This window comes from Tyto alba, unplaced genomic scaffold (genome assembly GCF_018691265.1).
Source record: "Tyto alba isolate M040663 unplaced genomic scaffold, T.alba_DEE_v4.0 Super-Scaffold_1000006, whole genome shotgun sequence".
In the NCBI taxonomy this organism is placed as follows: domain Eukaryota; kingdom Metazoa; phylum Chordata; class Aves; order Strigiformes; family Tytonidae; genus Tyto; species Tyto alba.
In genome coordinates, this window is record NW_024881272.1 from 21227936 (window position 1) to 21251268 (window position 23333).

Below are 23333 nucleotides of genomic sequence, written 5' to 3' on the forward strand. Positions count from 1 at the left end.
AAATCCTGCTGACAGCTCTGTCAGTGGAAAGTCTCCAATGAACTTTAGCTCAGCCATTTCACCCAACATTCAATCAGCATGAAGTTTCTGAGCTTTGAAAAGTACAGCTGAGCTATTTTGAGTTCAGTAAATGGCAATGATGAAGTAATGATTTGCCCAGTTATTTTGGATTTTTACACAATTTCAAGTTATTAAATATCACAATGACTATGATTCCTATGTTACCATGTATAAGCTCTGGGGTATGTGTGAAGACTATTGGAGTTGCTTACACTGATACATGACATATACTTGATGTTTTATTATGCTATATACTTTTAGTCAGACCTGCAAACACATTAGTGAGTGTGTACATAAAATAAATAACACCATGACCCACAACAATGGATATCTGATTCTATAATAAAACAGTCTTTTACACTAACACTGAATTTCCCACAATTTATCTAACTTTAGACAGAAGTTGCTGCAGAAGATATTGATTAGCCATATATTACTCTTCCCATACACTAGCATAACAAAATAAACATAAAATGAGATACAAGAAATCTGAAAGAACAGAAGATAAGCATTTACTTAGTCCTCTTTTCTTATTATTATTCAGGTATCAGGAATGTGCACATGCAAAACATATACTTGAATGTTCCTATATATGTATCAAGAACAGTTGCCTTATTTTATCTGTTTATGTGCTTATTCACTCTTTATGATTTCTCAATAATTGTCCAGCAAATATAAAAATATTAATGATGCTATATATAAGTAACTCTAAATTAACTTATTCAATTAATAAGGTTACTGTATACTAGATTTTTTGCCTACATTATCTTATGTTGAGAACAACTTTAATTAACATCTCATAAAACAAACCAGCTTCTTACAATGAATTAATTTATTATACACAAAGGCTACATGTTTAAGAGGTCTCCACTGTATGTAAATTAGATAAGAACTATGAGCTAGATATGCTAAATACTACAGATTTCATACATAGTGGAAATAAAAATGCAAATCACATAACAATAAATTAAAATCTTTGTTACGGACACCCTGGAGAAAACTTTAACAAATCATAACTGTCAAAGGGATGGATGATGAAAGTTTTTGTCATGCAAAAGAATACAAATCATTCTGCTGTTGCAAGCATCACTCTTTTATTTTCTTGGTTGTAGGCACATCATCAACTTTAATGATAAAAGCCTTCCACAAAAATAATTCTTAAGCCTCAGGAACAAACACCTCTTTGGCACCCTGAGAACATGTTCCACAAACATCATCAATCTTCTTCTGAGTATGATTTACAACCTTTCCCTTTGGCCGGCTCAGGCTGTCCATGCGCATGCCCCGGCAGCGTCACATTGGGATTCTCCTCCACTTTGTCCTCCAAGCACACACCGCTTGATTGGCATGCTCACGGCCAGCTTTCCAAACGTGTTTGGAAAATAACTGAAGGAAGTTTAGGTATAATCCCTTCGATGTGGACACATCAGAAATGTAGGGCTCAGATGAGATAAAAAGGGAAGGAATGCATATCTATTTTCAAACTAATGGACCAAGTTCTCAGTTCCAGCCATTTATCGTGTGAAGTCAGGAGGGATGTTTACAAAGAAGCTGGAAGTCTCCCCCTGACTGTACAGCTCCTCTACTTTATTTAATTGCCTGTATCTACTCAGTGTCAGTCCATGCACCAAGAGAGCCAAAACACAGAGCATCGTTTAGTGACATTTGTTTCCATTTGTGCCAGGTGCTGCATGTGTATTGGGAGAAAGGGTGATGAAGGCAGCAGTACTGCAGCCTGAGACTTCCCTGAAGAAGGTTTAAATGTTCTTTATCCTTCTTTGCTTTGTTAAACTGAAGGAGAGGGACACAATATAATTACTGTCTTCTGCAGAAAGAGCCTTGATCTGCCTCTTCTTTGTGCCAGCTCTTTTGTGGGTAAGTGTACGTTCACTTAAGGGAGTGCAAATGATAGGAAAATCAGAATAATTCTATGTGATGATGAGAGATGTCAAAAGAAATGTTGCAAGACAAGAGGATAAAATAACAAATTAAGCCAGTAAAATTTAACATCTGGGAGTACAGCTCTCTCTTCATGACTCAACTGACTGAAGTTCACTTGTGGACTGCAGGTGTCTGATAAATAAACTCTTTCTGGCAGCTTTCCTTGAGTTTCAGGAATAGAGTGTGTGAACCAGAGCTGAAGACATGCACTACTACATGCACTCACTAAAGCTGATGTACATTCATTGATAATTGTTGCCTCACTTAAGCCATGTTCATGGAGAGAAAGACTATATCCTTATCAGAAAAACATGTAAACATTATAATTAGTTGTAAACACAGATGGATCTTTAATATGTCTACATTGAGTGAAATACCAGATACATATGAGCCCAGTGATATTTATGGGGGAGACAAAGTAACAGAGAAGGGCCTAGAAAAATAAATTTACAAATGCATTCATAAATGGTTTTGCAATGGTTTGAAAGTTAAGTGGATTAAATTTACTGAATAGAATTTTCCCATATGCTTCTATGATGAAGGGCTAGATTATAGAAGAAAATATTTAAACCATCTTTCTTTAGATCCCTAGACTTCAAGCTACATTTACGGATGATAGAAAGTTTTGGGCAGCTCTGAAGTGTACTTGGAAGCCTTATGCAACTAATTTAACCATCTAAGCTAGAGACTTAAATGCAAATAGTGATTACACATATCTTTAAGAGTTATTAGTTAGCACTAACCTGTAACTATATTTGGGAGGCTGCACTGTCCCAGAAAAAGCAGTGGGCATTATGTGTCCAAAGAGAGCAACCTCTCACAAAGTTGTTGTGCACAAAGCAAGACAGATATTGTTAGGCTACCTTTTGCTAGGGCTAATCATGCACTGTATGTTGGGCAAACAGAAATTCTTATCTGCTCAGCAGTTGGGCTGCCTAAACATTATCTGGTTATTAAGAACCTTACTCTACTCCTTTGTGAATTCTAATTCTTACAACTACTACTTTTATCTGTATAATGGGGACAATATTTCCCTAACACCCAGCAGTTCTGTAGAGGGGGATATATTCTGTTATCACTAGGAGCTGTATGAAGATGAAAAACTCTCAAAATACTAAGTATGAAAAAACTGAACACTCCGGTCCATGGTTGATGATTTATTTCAAAGCATTCAGTCATGAAGCCAGGTACTGATTACATTCTTAATAAAGCTGGCAGAATCAGCTGTGGAAACACACTGTTTCACTGAACTGAATAATTTTTGAGAGTGTCTGCTTTACAGAGAAAATTTTTACTTTGTCCCCAAATTTAAAATATTAAAACCTAAAATATTAGAACTTGTAATGTTCTTACAAAAAATTTATTCTGTCACAGGGCAAACTAAACATTTTCATCATCTCTTATAATTGTGCTATATAATTTTACACAAAGTAATACCACTTAATATAGTACTATTACCGTGCATTTCTGACAACTTCAGATGACTTTTTGAACACTGAAAATAAGTCTCTAAGCATTAAAATTGATATTACAGCTGTTAGAGGAAATTTGTTTTTATTCTGTGTTCTGCAGTTAAATTCGTATTTATTTTAGAGCAGTTAGTTATGGACCAAGTTATCAATTAGTTTTTTAAAAGATAAAAGTAGTTGAAAGTTTGCCATCACTATTCTTACAATGAATGGAATTTTGTGCAGAATTGAGGCAATGTATAATTTAAAAAAAAAAAAAAAAAGATTAAATAATTTTCATATGGAACACTTAAAATAGCCATCTGACCTCATCTTGGATGTGTAAAAACACTATAAATGACCATTCCACTTTACCTACAGCCCATATGCCAGTGGTGGGGATCAGGGAAGTAAGAGCATGACTAGTAATTTAAGTAGAAAAAGTACTGAATCATTTGGAAATAATGAGAGCTGTGATGGTCTCATGGCTTTTGGAAAGCTCTTAACTCCATACAGTATCTGTTATCAAGACAATATTCCTCACAATTTTTAGTGTAAGGCTGACTCAAACAATTTTTTTTTTCTGTTCAGCTGCTTAATTTCATAATCATGTATATTTTTAAAGCACAAAATAAAATTCTGAAGGTTTTCATGTGTAGAGTATGCCAAACATTTAAAATACTTTCATTAATTTTATGAAGCATAATAATTTATAATAATACAGGAAATCTAAAATTTTCAATACAACTGTGGAGCCAGAGAAATTTAGACTCCTTTAAGAGCCAGTTTTGGCAATAATTGAGTTTCTGTGCTTTTCTTTTAATTTCACTACCTGTTGATACCTGAGAGTAGTAGACTTTATTTCAGAATCCCATTAGGTACCATTATAAGATCTGATTTCCTCGGTTGGTTTGTTGTTTTGTTTTTGTTTTGTTTTGTTTTGTTTTTTTTTTTTTAAATCTGATTGTCAGTCAATGTGTTACAGTAAGCCTAGCTTGCTTTTGACTCTCATGGCTATATACTGTGGGGAAAAAAAACAAAAGAACTATGCTTCATCATCCTGTCAAGGAGGTTTCTTAACAAATTACCTTTACCCTCAAAAGAAAACACAAAGAGACTTTCTGTAGCTTTAACAATTCTCATAGTTCATATCTTCTTTTCTTGACTATTCAAAGGAACAAAAATACAATCTTCTAGGCCTTAGAGATAATGAAATCAGTGTCTTAAAAGCCTTATGAAATCTAGATACTTAATAAAAGCATGGTTCTTTAATCATTATTTAAACCCTCTATGCCTTTCCCATAACTGTGTTTTCAAAACACATTGTTTGTAGACCATTTATTTTCATAGAGTAAATAAAAGTAAATTACAATACAAAATAGTAAATGCTTGTTTTCTTTGTACGTGTGTTCATGAAAGACTTAGTGTCATAGGTTTATGTCTTTGGATGAAATTCACTCCCTTTCAGAGGAGCACCATAAGACATTGTTAGGATTGTACTTAATCTTTCTTTTTATAGTGTAATGGAAATGCCTAGCTTTCAACAAAGGAATGACTTGATATAATATCCAGTAAAGTCTTTAGGAGGTTGCTGAAATCAGAGGGCTGGGTTGCTTCCTTGGGGTCCAGAGGATACTGGTACTAGGGAGCAACCTTTCCTTCCTCCACAGATGTTTCAGTAGCCTCTTTCCTTGAAGGCATTGAATAACCTGTTCATCTAAAGCACACCTGGGTTCAGGGAGACACAGTGAAATTTCCTTAACTGCAAATAGTCTGTGAGCTCCCCCCAGCTTGTGTCACATCTTTTTCATTCCCACATGGTGGTTAGGGTTTGATGTGCCTGTGTGGAATACAGGAACTTCACTTCTTGGTTTTCTCCTGTTTGGAACCTCAGTGTTTTCAGAAGACATCTTAAATTTCAAATTTATATTGCAGTCTATAAGTCAACGGGAGAATGAGTGTGTGTGTCCTTCCCATAAATTAAATTAAACTACAATTTGTCTGTGATGTTTTACTAGTAAGAGGTGGGTGTAATTAAGATAAAATTGAAAACCTTCAAAATACGTAAGAAAACCAAACTCTGACAATTTCAGTTGTGTTCCTAGTGCATGCTAAAAGCATACAATTTAATACTGGTTATTTTTTCCATGCAAGAATAATGTAATTTACTAGAGGGATCCAAATACACATTCAAATAAAGAGTTCTACCTTTTCTAGCATATCACCAAACAAATTGCATGAAGTATGCAGACATAAAATACACATGCATAATTTCTTCTGAAATTCTCATCTGAGTTACTATTATAAGCAGACATGCATTGTATATACAGAGAAAATTGTTTGTCAGCTGCCTAGGTCTGAATCAGTAATAGTGTAGTAATGTACTTTTTGCCATTGCTATATTGCGTTGCTGAAGTGTCTCTGAGCCTGCTTTGAACAATGAAGAGTTTGCAGGGAAAAGCCTAAAGACAAGAGACTTGAGATGTCACTTTACAAAGACGCCCTTAACTGCTTTTTAGACACAATCTATCCACAGAAAGAATTTGTTGCTAAAATTTAAGCATGGAAAGCTCAGTGAATAAACCCATTGTTAATTTTAAAAGCAATTTCAAATGCCTTTACCGTTAAGCCATTTAATTTCCATTGGTTTAAGCTTAGTAATTTTTCATTAATGTAAGCTAATTTGCAAGCTAATCTAATAATGTAGCATGAAACATGAGTAGCAATGCATTGAAATCAAGGAAGTTCAGTTGCTTGCAACTCATTAAGGTTCTTGAAGTTTAGAAGACTAATTACTGACGAAAAATGATTTTGTTTACCTCTACCTTTTAGGAGTTCCTGTTTTATCCCATAGTTTAAGACTCATGGACCAAATCATCAGTAGGTATAATTTGGTAGAGCTCCAATTAAGTCAGCAGGGCAATTTATACCAGGTGAGAGTTTAGCTCTTTTTTTTTTTTTTCTGTTTTTCCGCCCAATTAAAAAAACAAAAAAAACAAAACAAAACAAAACAAAACAAAACAAAACAACAAAACCAAACAAAACAAAAACCAAAACATAAAACAACAAAAACAAAACAAAACAAAACAAAACAAAACCAAACAAACAAAAAAACAAACCCAAAAATGATGGAAACGGATAAAAGCTTCCCTTTTGAAAGAAATATTTTAGCAAAAATATCAGCATGCCATCGTGCCTCATCTTGTGCCTACTACAGTCTATAGAGTACTTCCTGTTGATTTCAAAGGGAGAAGCTTTAGATTCTAAAATTCATGCTATAAGAACAGGAGAGTTGAATAACCGTTCGTTCTGGTTTCCTATAAGGCTGAGGCTGAAAGAATTCTCTTAATTTCTATCTGAAGTTGAACCCAAATTTTATAAAGTAATCTCCTGGTCCTAACTTGCAAATTGTTAGAAACTACATCAGTTAGAGAGAAACTACATCACAGTCATCAGTAAGATAATTACTCTTGCTAATAAAGATGCATAAAAACATCTAAAATTGTTTTGCTTCAGTTTTATTATTTTACAAACAAGACAGTGCAGTTTGTTATTTACCAGATTTCTGTTCTCCATGTGGATCCTTCAGATTATCATCAAATTAATCTTGTTTTTCTATCATACATTTCTGACCAAATGTGAACGTAAATTATAGTCCCACTCTAGTTCTATAGTATACTCACTTAAAGATGACTGTGGTCATATGGTCAGGAGATCAGACAATAAGCTCATGTTCAGCCAGTTACTGAGTATGATTCCAAAGCATTTCCAAAACTGTCATTTGCCTGAATGCTGAATTTTCATGTGTTCAAACACACAGTTTGCTCATGCCCAGTTTAGCAAGTGATCCAGGTCATTCTGTACCAGTGACACTATTCCTCCTTGCTTGTAATGATTTTTTTTTTTTTTTTTTTTTTTTTGTCTTTAAATAGCACAGGACCAGGGTTCCAAAATGCTGCATGTGTAGCATGCTAGCATGCTAGCTATTTTGGTATGAGATCTAGATATCAAAACATAAATGCGACAGCTGTGCGTTTGTATAAAGTATTGTAAACACTATAATCTTAAAGTATAATTAAACATCCCATACTGTATTACTTAAGGTATTATAGTAAATCATCCAAAGCTCAATAGAATCAAAAGGAAACATATGATTATCATTAATGTAACAGTAAACATTTCTGATTATCTTCTTTAATAACACATGAAATACTGAAATATTTCAACCTTCAGCAACACAAAAACAAATGTCCTTTTCTCACACATGTTCCCTTTCTCCCAAGCATCCCTCAGCAACACTCTGTATGAGTTTCACCCACTTTTTCAGTGGATGGAAGAGATGGATGAAGCTTGTGCCTTAGGGATAGCTTTAAACCTGATCCTGACACAGTTTCAGTTTGCTGGTTTGACCTTGTTCATCTACCAAGGGCCTTAGGGACATTGCTGAGATGAAGACTGCCTCAGTACCACTGGCTCTGTCTATATGTCTAGATACGTGCACAAGTCTAACAGAATGATTTTGCCCTTAAACAGCCACAAATACTGCTGTGTAGGCAAGCTAAGAGCTTCTTCTTGTACAGGAATGCTACCGAGCCAAATGCTGGTCTTGCAGTGCACTTGGGCAAAGAGAATCCAAAACTGAGAGCAAGATGAGTGGGATTTTAGGAAAAATGAGACTATTGAATTTTAAAATAATGAGTTATTCTGGTCCTCTATTAGTCCTGTTTAGGATTATTTGAATAGTGGATAAAGTGAAGCAAATAATACAAAATGACATATATTCTATTTCTTTCATCATCATTAGAAAGACAGCTGATTTCCTGCCACTCTCACCCAGATATAAAAAATGCTGACTTTTGCCACCTTCTTTCTTTAAGTATGTTATATGACCACAATGAAATCCCATGTGCATAGAGATTTCTGTGAAAAAGTGTTTTATGAGTGATGTAACAGCTGTGACTGCATTTAAAGATTTGCCCTCATGTCTGTACTTGAGCTGTAAACAAGATAATGCAGTTTCTTTTTTCAGAATACGGAAAGAAAATACAAAGTCAGCTGTTGTGGAGCTAATTCACTTGGTATTGTTCTAACTTGAAAGAAGGCACAAAGAAGTGGTAGTTTGTAAACACTATTCTGTATGTAATAGGCTGCCACAAGGATGTGTGTCACTCCCAGGTTTATGAAGGCTATCGCTATACAAGAGCTATTTTCATGAAGAAAGGTTAATCCAGCATTATGGACTAGGAGTTTAGACACAGACAAGCAAAGGAAAAGTCTACTACTAAATTCAGTGGGCTGGGAAATCATTCCCATTATAGTTCCCATGTTGTAAATGGAGTCTAGAAGTACCCATTCAACTTTGAAATTGCAAAGCAGGATTACAAACTGAGTTAAAATGATTTTCAGAAAAACCTTTTATAAAAATACAAGTCACAGAATATGAATAATTGCAGATGCATTCACACTAGAAAACTATTTCTGTATTGTAGGGATATGAGAAAATTGCTATTTTTGTAAGAGAATGGCAATTATTAAATCAGTAGGAACTGTTTAAATGCATTGGATTGTGGATGTGACCATTAGCAGCATGAACAGGTAATAGATATTTTCTTTTTTCTTCTAAAAATCTAATTGCTCTCTGCTATATCAAGAGGAAATTCAGTATGCTTGAGTGATTCTCTGAAGTCACTTACTGTGTTTTCAATCATTTTCTTAGTGGAATTATCCTATGAATATTTTGCAATTCAGCTGAATGAGAAATGGTGTTCTATGTCATGAGAATTTGCACAGGTTGAAAAAAATTTTAAAATATTAAAAATTCCAGAATGCTCATGCATTTCTGTCTGAAAACAAAAATTTATTTTTTGAAAGTGCTTTCAAAGAAAAAGATCCTGTTCCTGGAAATGCTAAAGCAAGGTTTTATCAAGATCTTTCACCTAAGTTTTTCCTAATGTAGATACTGGACTTGACCATTGACATTTTTATTTCAATAAAGTCCCTAAAATAAAATTATATTAAAATGGAATTTTTTATAAATTTATGTAAAGTGATTGAAAAATTATGAATGTTTGAAGTGTTAATGACTGTGAGAAGAGCCAAAGCACTGAGATCACAGACGCTTTGGTATGAGGCTTAATTTAAAGAAGGTAAGAAGTGAGATTTGCCAAACAAGCATGCAAGCATCATGTTCTGCTTGTGAAGGACAGATATTAGGATCTGAGCCTGTAACTGTGCTCCATTTCCATCTCTATATTTGCCAGTGAACAAATTCTTGAAGTTAGGCACAAGACTAAATTGTTCACATAAAAAAATGTTGCTGCAATAAAAAGGTCCCATAATAGCATATGCTGGATTATCATCTCCTTGAAAATGCAAAGTCTCCTTATTCACAGAGGGCATGATAGTTTTTATCCCACTGATAATTTGAGGGCATATGATTGTATTTTACCAGTTATGAATGAAGTAATCCAAGTATAAATAAACCTAGAATCAGTTGGTTTGCTTAAATATACCTAAAACTTATATTCAGTCAACTTTTTCTGGATAAGGTAAATTACGTGTTATCCTTTCAGAATGCTCAGAAAAATCTCTGCATGAGTCTATAATCTATCTGTTGCCCTTCTGCCAGCTGGTTAATGACAGAAAAAGGGCTGATATTATTATGTCTCAGTTCTCTCCTGAAACAGAATTTAACCAGCTTGAAGTATAAGGAAACTAAACATACTCTCACCCAGTACCTTTTACAGTCAGAAGTTTGACACTTTTGACACTCTCAAGTACTCTGAGGCCATGTGCAAACAAACAAACAAACAGCTTTAATAGAGGGGTGGGAATGGTCATAAATTTGGAGAAAAAAACCCCAACAGGATACAGCTATTGCTTTTACATGCAGATGTACATATACATGTTACAAGAAGAATATCTTCCCTCACCTTTCAGGATTTTTTTCCAGTGGCATGTTTTTCCATTGCTCACAGAAGGTCCTGTAGATAAGGATAAGATAGTGTGGTGTCTTGGAGCTCTAAGAATCAATAGAAGTTAATAATTGTTTACAGATCTGTGACCAGTGACAAAGGAAATAACTTGTATGAATATTGTAAGACAGGATTATCACCCAGACCTGTTCTTGGTTTCTACCCTGCGAGTACAGCAGAGACCAGGCCAATAATGGTAGGGCTATTTTATGAGTATGTACACATTGAATGGTTTATCACAACATCCCCAATGGTACTCATGCCTCCATTAGTTAAACAGGGTCAGAGCACTCTCATAGGGTTTGATGACTGGCACTCTGCCAGCACATTTCTGGCCCCTCGCTACTAGCTATTTTCCAGACATGCCCAGGCTCAGTTTGGGTTGCAGGAGAGGTCAGCATGTGTCATTCAAGCAGGTTGTTCACCCTCCTCTCCAGAGGTGAAGGCTCAGTACTGGTCATCTTTTCTCTAATGGGATTCTGATGTGGTTTAGGGATTTGCATGTGTAGGTTGAAAAATCAACATAGGATGAATCTAAGAAAACTGCACACATGTGGCTAGTGGCTTTTAGGTGATTGCAATGTTTGAAAGGAGTACTTGCTATGTTGAGAAGAGCCAACTGTCCAAACAGCTTCTCCCCTTTTCTGTTGTCGCATTGTCCACATATTTTAATGGAAAGAGTGACTTCTCAGATTTCAATGGAGGACATAAAGTTAGGTTGCTAATGCAAATTAAATTCTCTACAACTTTCCTCTTTAGCTCCTGGCTACAACACTCACATGCATGTACACTCCTGGGTTCAAATTGTGGTAGAACATTTAGAGGTTTCAACTCTGGATGCATAAATAACTGTTCAACAGTAAATCTCTGCTTACCCTATGCTTTTTGCAAACCCAAAATTTATGAGCGGATGAATTTAGCAGCATTGAAAATGTTACTTGATCAGCTTCACTGTCATCAGCAGATGTCACTGCAGCCATTAGTAACTAATGAAATGTTTAAGAAGATATAATGGCTAATTTATCTGGCCAAAAAGACATAAACACAACCTTTGAAAACTGTATTCTATTCAGTAAAGAGAAAAAAATTAGTTCATTGTCCTTTAATTTTCAAATGGGATGAGTTCCAAATCAGTTATAGATCTGAGACAAATTACCTGGTGAATTTGTGACATCGTACAAGATGCTGATGAGAGTTGTGAAATACTTAGGGTACCAATGACCAATCAGCTAAAGAAATAAAATAAGAGATTCATAATCTTAATATGAATAAGATGGTTCCCAAAGGACCATTAAATGAGATATGCTTGTCTTCTTGCTCTGCTCCCAATTGTTTTTAACAATGTGTACTTGTATCTAAAGACTTTTCTATATGTTTTTGAGTGGCCAGAATACATTTCATGACTGTGGTTGTTACTGTGGGTCCTCATTAAGGACAAAGTTTTTACCTTGTTCTCACAAAAAATAGACAATAGATATAAACATGAGACCCTTTCTTTATACATAATGAAACTAGGATCAATTTACTCCTGATAAAATGAATTGGTCTTAATATTTAACCTAGCCTGAACTGAGGACCCATATTCTGATCTATCCCTATTCATTGTGGCTCAAAAATTCAATCATGGAGTTCTATAATTTAATTCACAAAAGTAATATACTTGTAGAGGTATCCAATCTAAATATCAATTGACTTGGAGCCAATTCCTTGGTCATATATCCTGTATAAATCATTGGGTGATGGATCAGGAGAAAATGTGTGTGAAGCAAGAGGAAAGTTAGAGAAAACTTTAAATCAGTCCACCTCACCGTCTGAATTGTGGTTTAAGTAACAAGTGGTGCAACAGGGTCTTGGACAATTCTTTTCCTTTTAGTTCTGTGGTTGTTTCGAACCCTGAATCTTACAAGCACTGTGTTTCTACTATATTATCAGAACAAAGTGCAACATCTTCAAATCATAACAATATCAGTGGTCAGTGCTTGCAATCTGGAAAAAAACAACCAAAAACCCCACCAGGATTTACATTTCTACCACTTTTAACATCATTAACAAACAAGCATGACAGGACATTCAAGTTTTCCTTTTTCAGGTAAAATAGTAATTAAGTTCCTGTGTTTTAAAGTGGGACGAACGACTACCATTTTAGTAGTGAGAGCTACTAACAGAAGGATAGGGTGTGCTAAACATGTTCAACTGTTTTAATACTAATGCTCTCATATTAAAGATTCCTCAGGCATGAAACTGAAGCAATTAGTTTTTATTTTTCTGTTAAGTCAGTCAGACTGTACTGTCAAAAAATAACAGTGCAAACTAAAATTATCTGACATACAGCAGTAAAAAAAAAAAGGTAAGGACCTAAGGGTCAGCTCATCAGATGGCATAAATCAGCCTTGTGCAACTAAAATCAATGGAGCTCGGCAAGTTTACAGCAGTGGGCAATGTTGTTTCTTGGTAGCATGTGTGTGTGTGCCAGGAAAGCACAACTCGGGTACAGAAACATCTACAGAAGGGGGAATATTATTTGAGAAAAATGTAGACTGGTGAATATGAAGGAAGTAAGAAAGATGCTTTGAACACTTGCCTCTACATTTAAGGCTTTTCAGGGCACTGAAATATTTGTACACAATTCCTTGTTTTGTTTGTTTTTCACTGTTACGTTGTCAGAAAAACTAAGAAATGGGATTGCTAAGCATACAACACCATAAAAACTTATATATTCATAGTGTTTTAGATGTCAAATTTACTTCAGGTAGCCATTACAGATTATTATGTGGATTTTCAAAAATTAAATGAAAAAATAAATTAAGATCAAACTCAGTCTTTGTGAAGACTTGCACAACATCCTTGTTAAGTTGTATTAAATATTCCAGGCAAATTACTGTTCTTGTTCTACACAAAGATGTAATACAAGAAAATAATACAACATGCTGATTGCAACACAATGGTGATGAAACCTGGAATTATATCATTAGCTGGAGATGATATATTGGTTCTGTGCTAATCATGATGGGAAAAAAAAAAAACATACTTCAGGTAGAACCTTCTGAGGTTTTTATTTCAATAGTGAAACTACAGAAACAAAGCATGTAGCTTCTGCGTATCATGTAACATGAACTGTGCACAGAGGAGCACCACCTAGAATGAAATTTCCCTGTGGCAGAATACAAAACTCCAAAGTTAAGGAGACAGCATCAGGGACAAATATCAGGTCTTACAGTATAGAAATGAGGAAACAGACAGAGAAAAAAAAAATCTTTCTAAAAAGTGAAGAAATTCTATTGCAGGAAGTTCCCTTCCCCACAGGGAACTGCTGGACTTCTTTGTAAAGTTGTGATTAATTATGTGCCCCTGTAGTTTGGATTGTTTCTTAAATCATATTTTTAAAATATTTCACTATTGAACAATATTGTTTATAAATTTATACCTCAATTTGTACTAAGAGACAACTGCTTTTTAGGGTATAAGATTTAAAAAAGAAGAGTTTAGAAAAAGAATTTATAATTCCAAGAAAGGTTATCTTCTTTTGACAGACAAAAAATGTCTCATTTAGATTTCCTTACAAATAAACTTATTTTGGGTTATGTTTTTCTTAGCTACTGAAAGTGGATTATGTGGGAGAGGAGTAAAGTCTGTTAGGTCTTTTTGCCCTCTTACACTTGTATTACCTATGCAGACAGTAGAAACCCTGCAAGGATTTTATGCATCTTTTTATTTGAACAGATGGGAAATTACTTTTTCATTTTTCATGTCCTACTGAAAATCTGTAGTACCTGGATATGAGAAAACACTTTTGAAACTGGGCTATGTGCTCCTTAATATCTTAGACTTTTTGTTTATACACCCTCGTATCATGCCTTTAAAATATTTTTCAGTGTTGCATGTCAAATAGAATACCAGAAAACAAATTAACAAATGCCCTAGAATCACAAAAAAACCCCAAACAACCAAACCCATCAACCCAACAAAAAGAACTGGAAGGGATCTCAGTAAGTCTTCTTTCACTCTTCCAGGCAATATCAACTATAAATATGTTAATATTGATGGGTTGATTAATCTTTCTAGTCTTTCCTTAAAAATGTACAGTACTGGAAACTATGGCATCTCCAACTAATCCAAACAACATGCCTTATTATTGTATTAATATTTGTATTATTAGGAGTAGATAAATCTTTACAGTGTACTACAATCAAATGTGGCAATTATGCAATGTTTGTTAAGATTTTCTTATTAATCTCTATAGGTCTACTTAATACAACTAACATGCTAATGTTAATCTGATGACAATGTATTATGATAATTATGATCACGTCAACAGCATTAACCTCTAAGAAGTGGACATTACTTACTTTAGTCCACTGTGGTTTTAGTCATATGCAAAATTGAAGTGATGGCTGGCAGAGATTGACACTAATCTGATGGTCTAGTAACAAATTTCCTCCAATGCCACCAGTCAGCCTATAGGATGAGCTCTGAAACAGAGAAACTGTTGCAGAGGCAAAACAATGACATAATGGTAAACTAAGCCAGCACGTCAGGCAGCACGGTGTAAATCTTACAGTGTAACCACTTTTATTTGCTGAAAACTAATTTGCACTGTAAAGAATATTGTTGGACTTTCCTTTTTTCTTCATCAGATAACAGAAAGCCAGAGAGGCACAATGCTCATCTTCAGGCGTTACTGCTCACAGTTACTAATCAGTGTATTCAATCAGCATGGTTTTGAAAGGATCAGGATAATATTAATCTGTCTTCTCTTTTTTTTTTCATTTAGGCAGCACCAACAATATGACTTCCTCACCAAAAGATCTCTGTACTGTTTGTAATATTTGTCATGCGAAACAAGTTTTAACACTCAGCGTTATTATCACAGGAATCACTCTTTTTGGCAATAGGAATAGTTATTTAAAAATTCTTTTGTCTGAGTAAAAGTACCCCTTTAGAGCTTCAGCAAGTATACTGTAGAGGAGAAAAGAAAAGGACCTGTATCACATATTTGGCTTGCTAATGGTCACAGCTGTGCTAATATAGCATAATATTAATCTGTATTTTTACACTCAGAAAGGATTTTGGAAGAGAAAGTTGATTCTGAAAAGGCCATATGCAACAAATATTAGCTGTAAATAAATAAAAAGTTGAGGAGCCTTCTAGGAAATATTTGTGTATGTAAATGCACCCACTCATGTAGAATAGGAAGCCAGGCATGCTGTATTATTCCAGAGCACTCTCTAATGCCATGTTAACGAAGTTCTTATGGAAAGATTTCATGTGTTTCTTTCTCTGTGCTCTAATACCAGAGCATATAGGCCACAGAAAATATGTTTGAATTTGTCAATTCCAGCAGAGTTTTATTAAATCTGAAAGTTTCAGAAAGCTGTTGGAGGGTTGGTTGCTTGTTATTTTATTCACAGCTTAGTAGAACAGAGGGCCCTTTCTCAGGTTCAATTGGGAGGTTGCTCTTGTAAATGAACAAACTAAAATTCAATATATAAAACCCTATCATTTTATTTTTTTTTAATTGGTATTTGTAAGTCTTATGCTCATCTGACACACCAGATAAGTTGTTTTTGTTAAGCCACTAGCATAAGGAAATGTGACAGTATTTCTATTACTAACAAGTTGAGTACATAATATCTGTAAAATAAGACCAAACATTTTCAGAATTAGATTGTAGAGACTTGTGACAAATCTTACTCTGTTTTAGATATTGGTTAATCAAACTGTTAGATAAATTAATTACTTTATCTCTTTTTTTTTTTTTTTTTTGGTTACAAATTACCTTTTTCAGAAAAGTAAATTTCCCAAATTTTGGGATTAAGTTACCTAGAAAACTTGAACTTTTTTTTCACAAGTATGTTTAAAAATTAGTCACATGGTGTTGGATTTTTCTTTTCCAGAGAAAAATTAATGCAATTCTTCCTATGTTTGAAAGGATTTTTTAATTAAACTTTTATTCAGTTTCAGCACTCTGCAACACTATACATCTAAGGAAAAAAGATCAGATTCTGATTTGGATCACAGATTCCAGAGAAACCCAATTTATTAACAACACATTGTGATGACATTTATGCTGTAAGATTATTATATAGTGACTTGAATTACATTTGTAAATTAATTTCATTGGAAGTGAAGAGTTTGGCAGGCTAGAATATGTCTGTTTCAGAGTGTATGGCATTTTGATGAGACATATTCCTTGTGGATTGTCTGAGGGGAAAAACAAGGCTGAAACTTGATAGAAGTGGTATTGAATTTATTTCATTATACACAAGAATCAATTGATATAACTTGAACTGTAATTTGCCTTTTTTCATCTCATCAGATGAAACCTTCTTTACCAGGGTAATTTCTAATTGTAGGACCTCTGCTTGTAGAAAAAAATAAATGCTTTGGAATGCAGCTGGGATTTTATTAATATCCGGAGTGTGATGGAAAGGGTGGAAAAGCAGGGGGAATGATGGCCCTATCACCACCTCTTCCAATGAGGCTTGAACAACAGGCTTTTTATGTGAGATGGAAAATTATACTGGTCTATAAACAGCTTAAGTTTTTAACAGACAAGGCAACAAACCTTCTTTGAACTACAGAGGAAGTGCCAGGATATGACCCTTTTGATTCTTTAGTTGATGGGAAGACCAATCAATGTAAAAGAGGGAGTAGCTTGAGTAAGTGGAAATAATTCATATGAGATTGTTTAACATGAGCAGATTAAAAGAGATGAATAATAAAGGTTCTTATTTACAAACTTTCTTCTAGTTCTTAATAAGTTTAGTTTTTCCTTCCTATTGTTTTATTCTACATGATCATATTTGATTAGACATTGCTATATTTTATTTGGTAGTTGTGTGGACATCCTTTTGACATTTCATTTTATTTATTGAAGTATCCAAGCTCAGTAAAACATGTTGAAAATGATATTTCATCAACTATATATCATACTTTATCTCTAGCACTCCAATGTTAAAGCAGAATTGGTCTATCTATCTATTATACATCCTGATTTGGGAGGTTTAAATATTTCAGCTTTTTCTCTCTGGGCATAGTCTGCACATATTTTATTTTACTGTGTCTTCAACTACCTACTTCCCCAGCCAAGGCACTATAGTTCAATAGCAACAAGCTATCAACTCACCCTTGTCATTTCAATTTTTCACACATCTTCTTAGTCTTTATGTTCTATATCTCAGTGAATTCTTATCTCCCTGGTCCACTGCCACAGGTTTGTGGTATGTAACAAAGCTTCATCTCTAAAATGTCAAAAATAATGAAAAAAGGAAAATCACAGAAGAGAAATTTACCACAGCCATTTCTGTGGATACAGAGATCTTAGACTACTGCTCATCAGCAAACCTTGTTAGGTGGTTTTTCTATCACTTGCACTGCAGCTCTGCTGTCATTTGCCAGTGGGCTACTGCCCAGTGATGAACACTTCTGGAAGAATTTTTCTATACCAGTACTCACTATCAGCTGGAGAAAAGACTGCACATCAACGAAGGATCACCCTTCTTTTGCAGCTATTACAGAGATTTTTCAAGAGCATAGACAAAATTATAGGAGAAGGTGACATAAGAACATGTAGTAGTTATAAAAGAGGAGCTGTAGGTGGGATTAGGAGATTTATATGAAGTTTCAAAATTTCTCAGAAAGTCATTGTAGATGTAATCCTCACTTTCATTACCACATTTCATCAAAATTTCAATCATCAATTCCTTTTAATAGGTGATATTTTTCTTCCACTTGGATATATGACTCTTCCCCCGGGGTGAACTGATGACTAGCCATTTCACCAGTAATAAACAGAAAGTCTTCAGTATCTCTTGACATTAAAACAAATCAGTGTTAACAGAAAAAAATGTGAAAAGGGAGAACAATGGATGATGTTGTTCTCATTTAACAGATGGATTGAAACTGAAAGGCTGGAGAAAAGAAGGAAGGACTAAGACATATTGCCCACCCTAAAGGCTGAAAACAGTGAAGAAATAGGCCCATTCCAGTGAAAGGAGGGAGTGTAATAATTCTCTTAAAAAAAAAAAAAATCAGCATTTATCTGCACAGTGTTGGAGACATTTGACCATTATCTTATCAGAACTGCAAGGCAGTTATCAGTGTGACAAAGATCTAATTGTGAGACTTCTGAAAAAAAAAAAAAAAAAAAAAGTATCTAGATTAAAAAAATACTACTAAATGTCATCACTACTCCCCCATGCATATGCATCTATGCAATTCTGTCCATACAGTTATAGACATTAAATACACTTTAGGGAAAAAATGCCACATAATGTTTTCATTAAAGTTATGGATGATAAAATAAAAACATGCTAAATTCATTGTAACATCCTTACAGGTCTTTGGATATGACACTGGCTGTTCTGTGTCTTTCTCACTCCTATGTCACATGTTATCAAGATCAATTAATGATTTTTAAATGGACCACACACACACACACATATGCATTATGAACACCCTGAATTTCTAGCTACTGTGCCATGTGGATTGTGGCTTACTCCCAAACCTCTGACCCATGATATTGCTACTTCAGCAAATGTTGCCAGAATTATTGGAAGGACAGTGTGAAGTGTATGTTCTCAGTCCACAACAGTGTATGCCAAAATTGAGCAATTAAATGGAATTTCTTTCATCCTTTGAAGTGTAACAGAAGCCAATAAAAATTGAAAAATTTAGTTAGTAAATGCAGCACGAGAAGTAGCAATTTTACTGAATCAGAGAAAGAAAATAATTGAACTGACAGAGCTATGGAATAAAAAATCTGGGCGGTCAACATCATCATGCTTTAAGTAAGTCAATGTATAAATAATAATCAGAAAGATCAGCTGACTTTTTATGGAACAATAAAATGAATGACACTGAATTAAAGTGCTATCAACTACATGTAAATAACTCTACCTCATCAAGGCACAACAAAAAGGACTAAAATTGTACCATACACAGCGGGTTGATAGCCAGCCTTTGAAGCTGAAAACTCAAAAACATTTATACACAGATTACCGGTGGTGAAAAGCATTTAAACACAGATTACCATTGGTGTGGTTGGAATACCAGAGTACCAGAGAGATTTACTTTCTTTACCAGCCTTATCTAGGATCATCTCCTTCCTGAAGTGGAAAGCAATGAAATCCCAGGTAAACAACAGAACAAGTCTTTTTGGTGTTTGTTTGGGGTTTTTTGTTTATTTGTTTGTTTGTTTTCTTTCAGTTAAACATTTACCTTGCCCTTTTTGTGAGGTTGTCAGTAGATTTGGGATGCTATTGAAAAGCAGAGTGTAGGCCTTGTGTGCATATATAGGGAAATCTGAAACCTGAGTCATAGCCTACTCAAAAATGCTCTTTGGATGCTTCATATATATTCATTTCATCTTCTCTTCCTGTTTGCTTTAGTCCTCTCTCTCTTGGGTCTCAGCATCTGATTACAAATCCATTCCCTCCCAAAACACCAAATCCTATTTAGAACATATTCAGGACACAGCTCCTGAGTCTGAAGCAATCTGTCATTTTTATGAGGAGTTTTGACTGATTTTTATGGGAAGCCTAAGGGACAAATGGCATGCAGCATGCCAGAGTGGAGTGATTTTCCTGCCAAACTTGGAATCTCTAGCAAACACCCATTGCTGTTCTAATTAACTTACTACATTCACCATTTGCATAAATAAATTGCTTAATTGAAGCTTCCTGAATGGCATGACTTTGCACAAATTTTGTGAGACCAAAATTACTGAGAAGGAATAGAGAATTTTATAGTTTTTATAAACAACTTCTTCCTGCTATGGAATCTTCATTCATAAAGTATTTATCAGTGTTATGTTAGGTTTATATAAGGTTTTGGGTTTGTTTTTGGGTTTTTTGTTTTTTTTTTTTTGGTTGAATTATGAGTTTTCTAAATAAGATATAAATACCACACCTTTCCAGATTAGATTTTATAATGAACAGGTCAGTGCTTCTTTAAGTATTCAGCCAAGATATGGCAATCATACCTCATTAGTGAATATCTTTCTAAGACTTCACAAGGATCTCTTATAGAATTTAATGGATATTATAAAGAGATGCAGCTGAATTTCTGCATTTTTCATGAGAAACAGAAAGACAAGGGAATTGTCAAGCCTGCAAAAACAACATTAGAAGTTAAATTTTAGTGGAACAACCATAAATAGAGTACAACATAATTGGGAAAGGAAAATCTCATTTGTGAAAATCACATTGCAACCACCCTGCTAAGACTAATACCGTGAAAAAAAACTACAGCATGGAAAAAAAAAAAAAAAAAGAAAAAGAGAGAGAGTAGAGTTTTGGAAGCATCCTGGGCACACCCTGGCTTTCTCAATGTTTCTCTTGTTCTGGGAATAGTTTATACTACAAAAGTAACACATCCTGAAGTAATTGCTCATTTACAATTAAGAACAAAGCAATTGGGGAAAGAATTCTTTGGTCACAGGAGAAATCAAGATGAGTAAATGCAATAAAATAAAATATCCCCATGTCTGAAAATAGGTTTCATAAAAGCTAGAGAAATGTGGAGATTAAGTTCAACTTCCATGCTAGCCATCTGCAAGCAATTTCATACACGCGGGTGACTTCACCTTTCAGTATCTAACCTGGCAAGATCAGACCAGAATGACTTCTTTTCCAAAACCCAGATAAACAGAACATAACATTTCGAAGTGATTCATCAAGGCAAAAACATGAGTTATATTGCAGAAACTTTAGCTGAAATAAATGGTACTAGATATCTCCAAGCCCAGTGTATGAAAAATGTAAATCACAACATCTATTTATTCCTCCAGGATAACACTGATGGGTGGAAAGAAGCTCAAGATTAAAGTATTTTGTGTAAGACATTTCCCACTGAAGTCTGCTGTGTCACTCATCTACTTGGTGACAAAGCTGTGTTGTGATATTCCCTGCTCTCAAACAAACAGAAAAACTTTGAATTATGAACATTTCTGAAATGTGGTAAAGCAATCTCAGCAACTCAGGAAAGCTTTGTCAACCACCCTCCATACCAGTAACTCCCGTGTCCACCCTTTGTTGACCTCTAGAAGCATATGAAGCAAGATTTGAACCAAATCCTGACACAGATGATGATATCTCAAGTCATTCTTCAAGTATGGCAAAGACACCACAAATTTGTTGTGCCAAATTTCACACAGAGCAATGCCCAGCTTTTGATCAGTACATGGTTTGATACCACCCCTATGCAAATCCAAAAGTAGGAATAATCAGTATGGGTATTCCATGAGAGTCTATTGACAGATTCAGGGATGCAGAAATTAGCTTACTAAATGTCGGAACATAGAATTGAAGTGCCACAAACTGCCAGTCTTCTTCACAAAGAAAAACTTTTTTTTATTGCTTGAAATACCTGAACATTCTAGTGTATATTAAAATCACATACAGAAAAAACAGGGGAGAAAATGCAACACATATATGAACATCTCTTATTGTAAGATGCAAGATACGTTCAGGAACTTTTTTCACAGCACCAAAAAATGTATTTCCTTGAAACTTTTATCAGAAAGATTTTTCAGTTACAAGATGCTACTACTGAAACTGAGAGAAAAACCTTAAGAGTAGAAGCACTCCCACGGCTCTTAGAGGAATGTCAGATTCAAGTTCCTGGCCTGATATAAACATGTATTGGAGTGCTTTCATTAAAATAAGTATGTGAAGTTTTTCTGACCAGTGATTCCTCCCATTTCTCATGAAAATTCTCTGAAGGGGAACAGAATTTTTTTTTGGGGGGGGGGTAAAAATGTATGTTATGGGAAAGCTGTTTCCCATACAGGGCTGTGCCATAGCGATGGATTTTCCACCTGCAAGCACAGAAAGATTTTAATCTAATTAGTTAAGTGTGCAACTTTCTGTGCAGACACAGAAGATAGTTCAAAAATGGCATACATGAATTAAACTGGAGAAGACTCCTTACTGACTTGACTATTTGAAATAAACAATTTATAGAATGTAAGCACACTAGATTTTTATTTGTTAAGGAAACTGCTGCAATTCTGACAGACAATTTAATTGAAAGCCACTTTCAGCACAAAAGTTATTAGTTACTTTAAATCACCTTTAGTAGTCATTCAAGCTGATCTAGCTGATCTAGCTGACTTGGCCCAGAAGTTGTGTGAAATCTCCTATGCAAGATATTTATGGTGGAGAAAATGCCAGCTGAAGGAATAATTTCTTAAATTTAGACATCAAGGAGGTGAGCTGTCTACACTATTCATGTGTCATCAAGACTTGTCAATTAACGAGCCTTAACAAGAAACTCATCAATTCTCTCAAATACTCTAAGTTGTGTACTGCATGGAAAAGACCTTTGTTATGTTTATTGCTTTGTATTTCAATAATGATGCCTGAGAATTTCAGACATTTTTTAAAAATACTGTTCCCTTTACACAAAATTTTAACAAGGCTCTCATCGTGTTACCATTCACTGTCTCTGCATTAGGTCTATACTAAATGACAACCTGTGCAAGAGAGAACTTCAGGTCTACAATTTTACATGAGTCAAACTTTAATATTAAAAAATTAAACTATACTGTATTATAAGACTGTCTTCCATAATAAGAAACAAAATAGGAATCTTCAGAGGGAAGTGTCTGTGTTTTTAATACTAAATACTGATTTTATCTGCCTGTAAAATGTGTTGAACATGAAGTATAGTTAAAAAATTCTCCTAATAAACAAAAGCTAGAGCTAATGAACATGATTATCTACTTCATGAGGATAGATATTCTCACAGGTAATAATAAGAGTTCCAAATTTATTTCATTGTGAAGTGGAACAAAAAAATAAAATCTCAATGTTTTCTGCAAATTTTTCTCCTGTATATCAGGGTTGAAGTGTTTCTCTTCAGAGTTTTGAAATGCCGTGGGAATTCTCCTTGTCTTCTGTTACTTTGT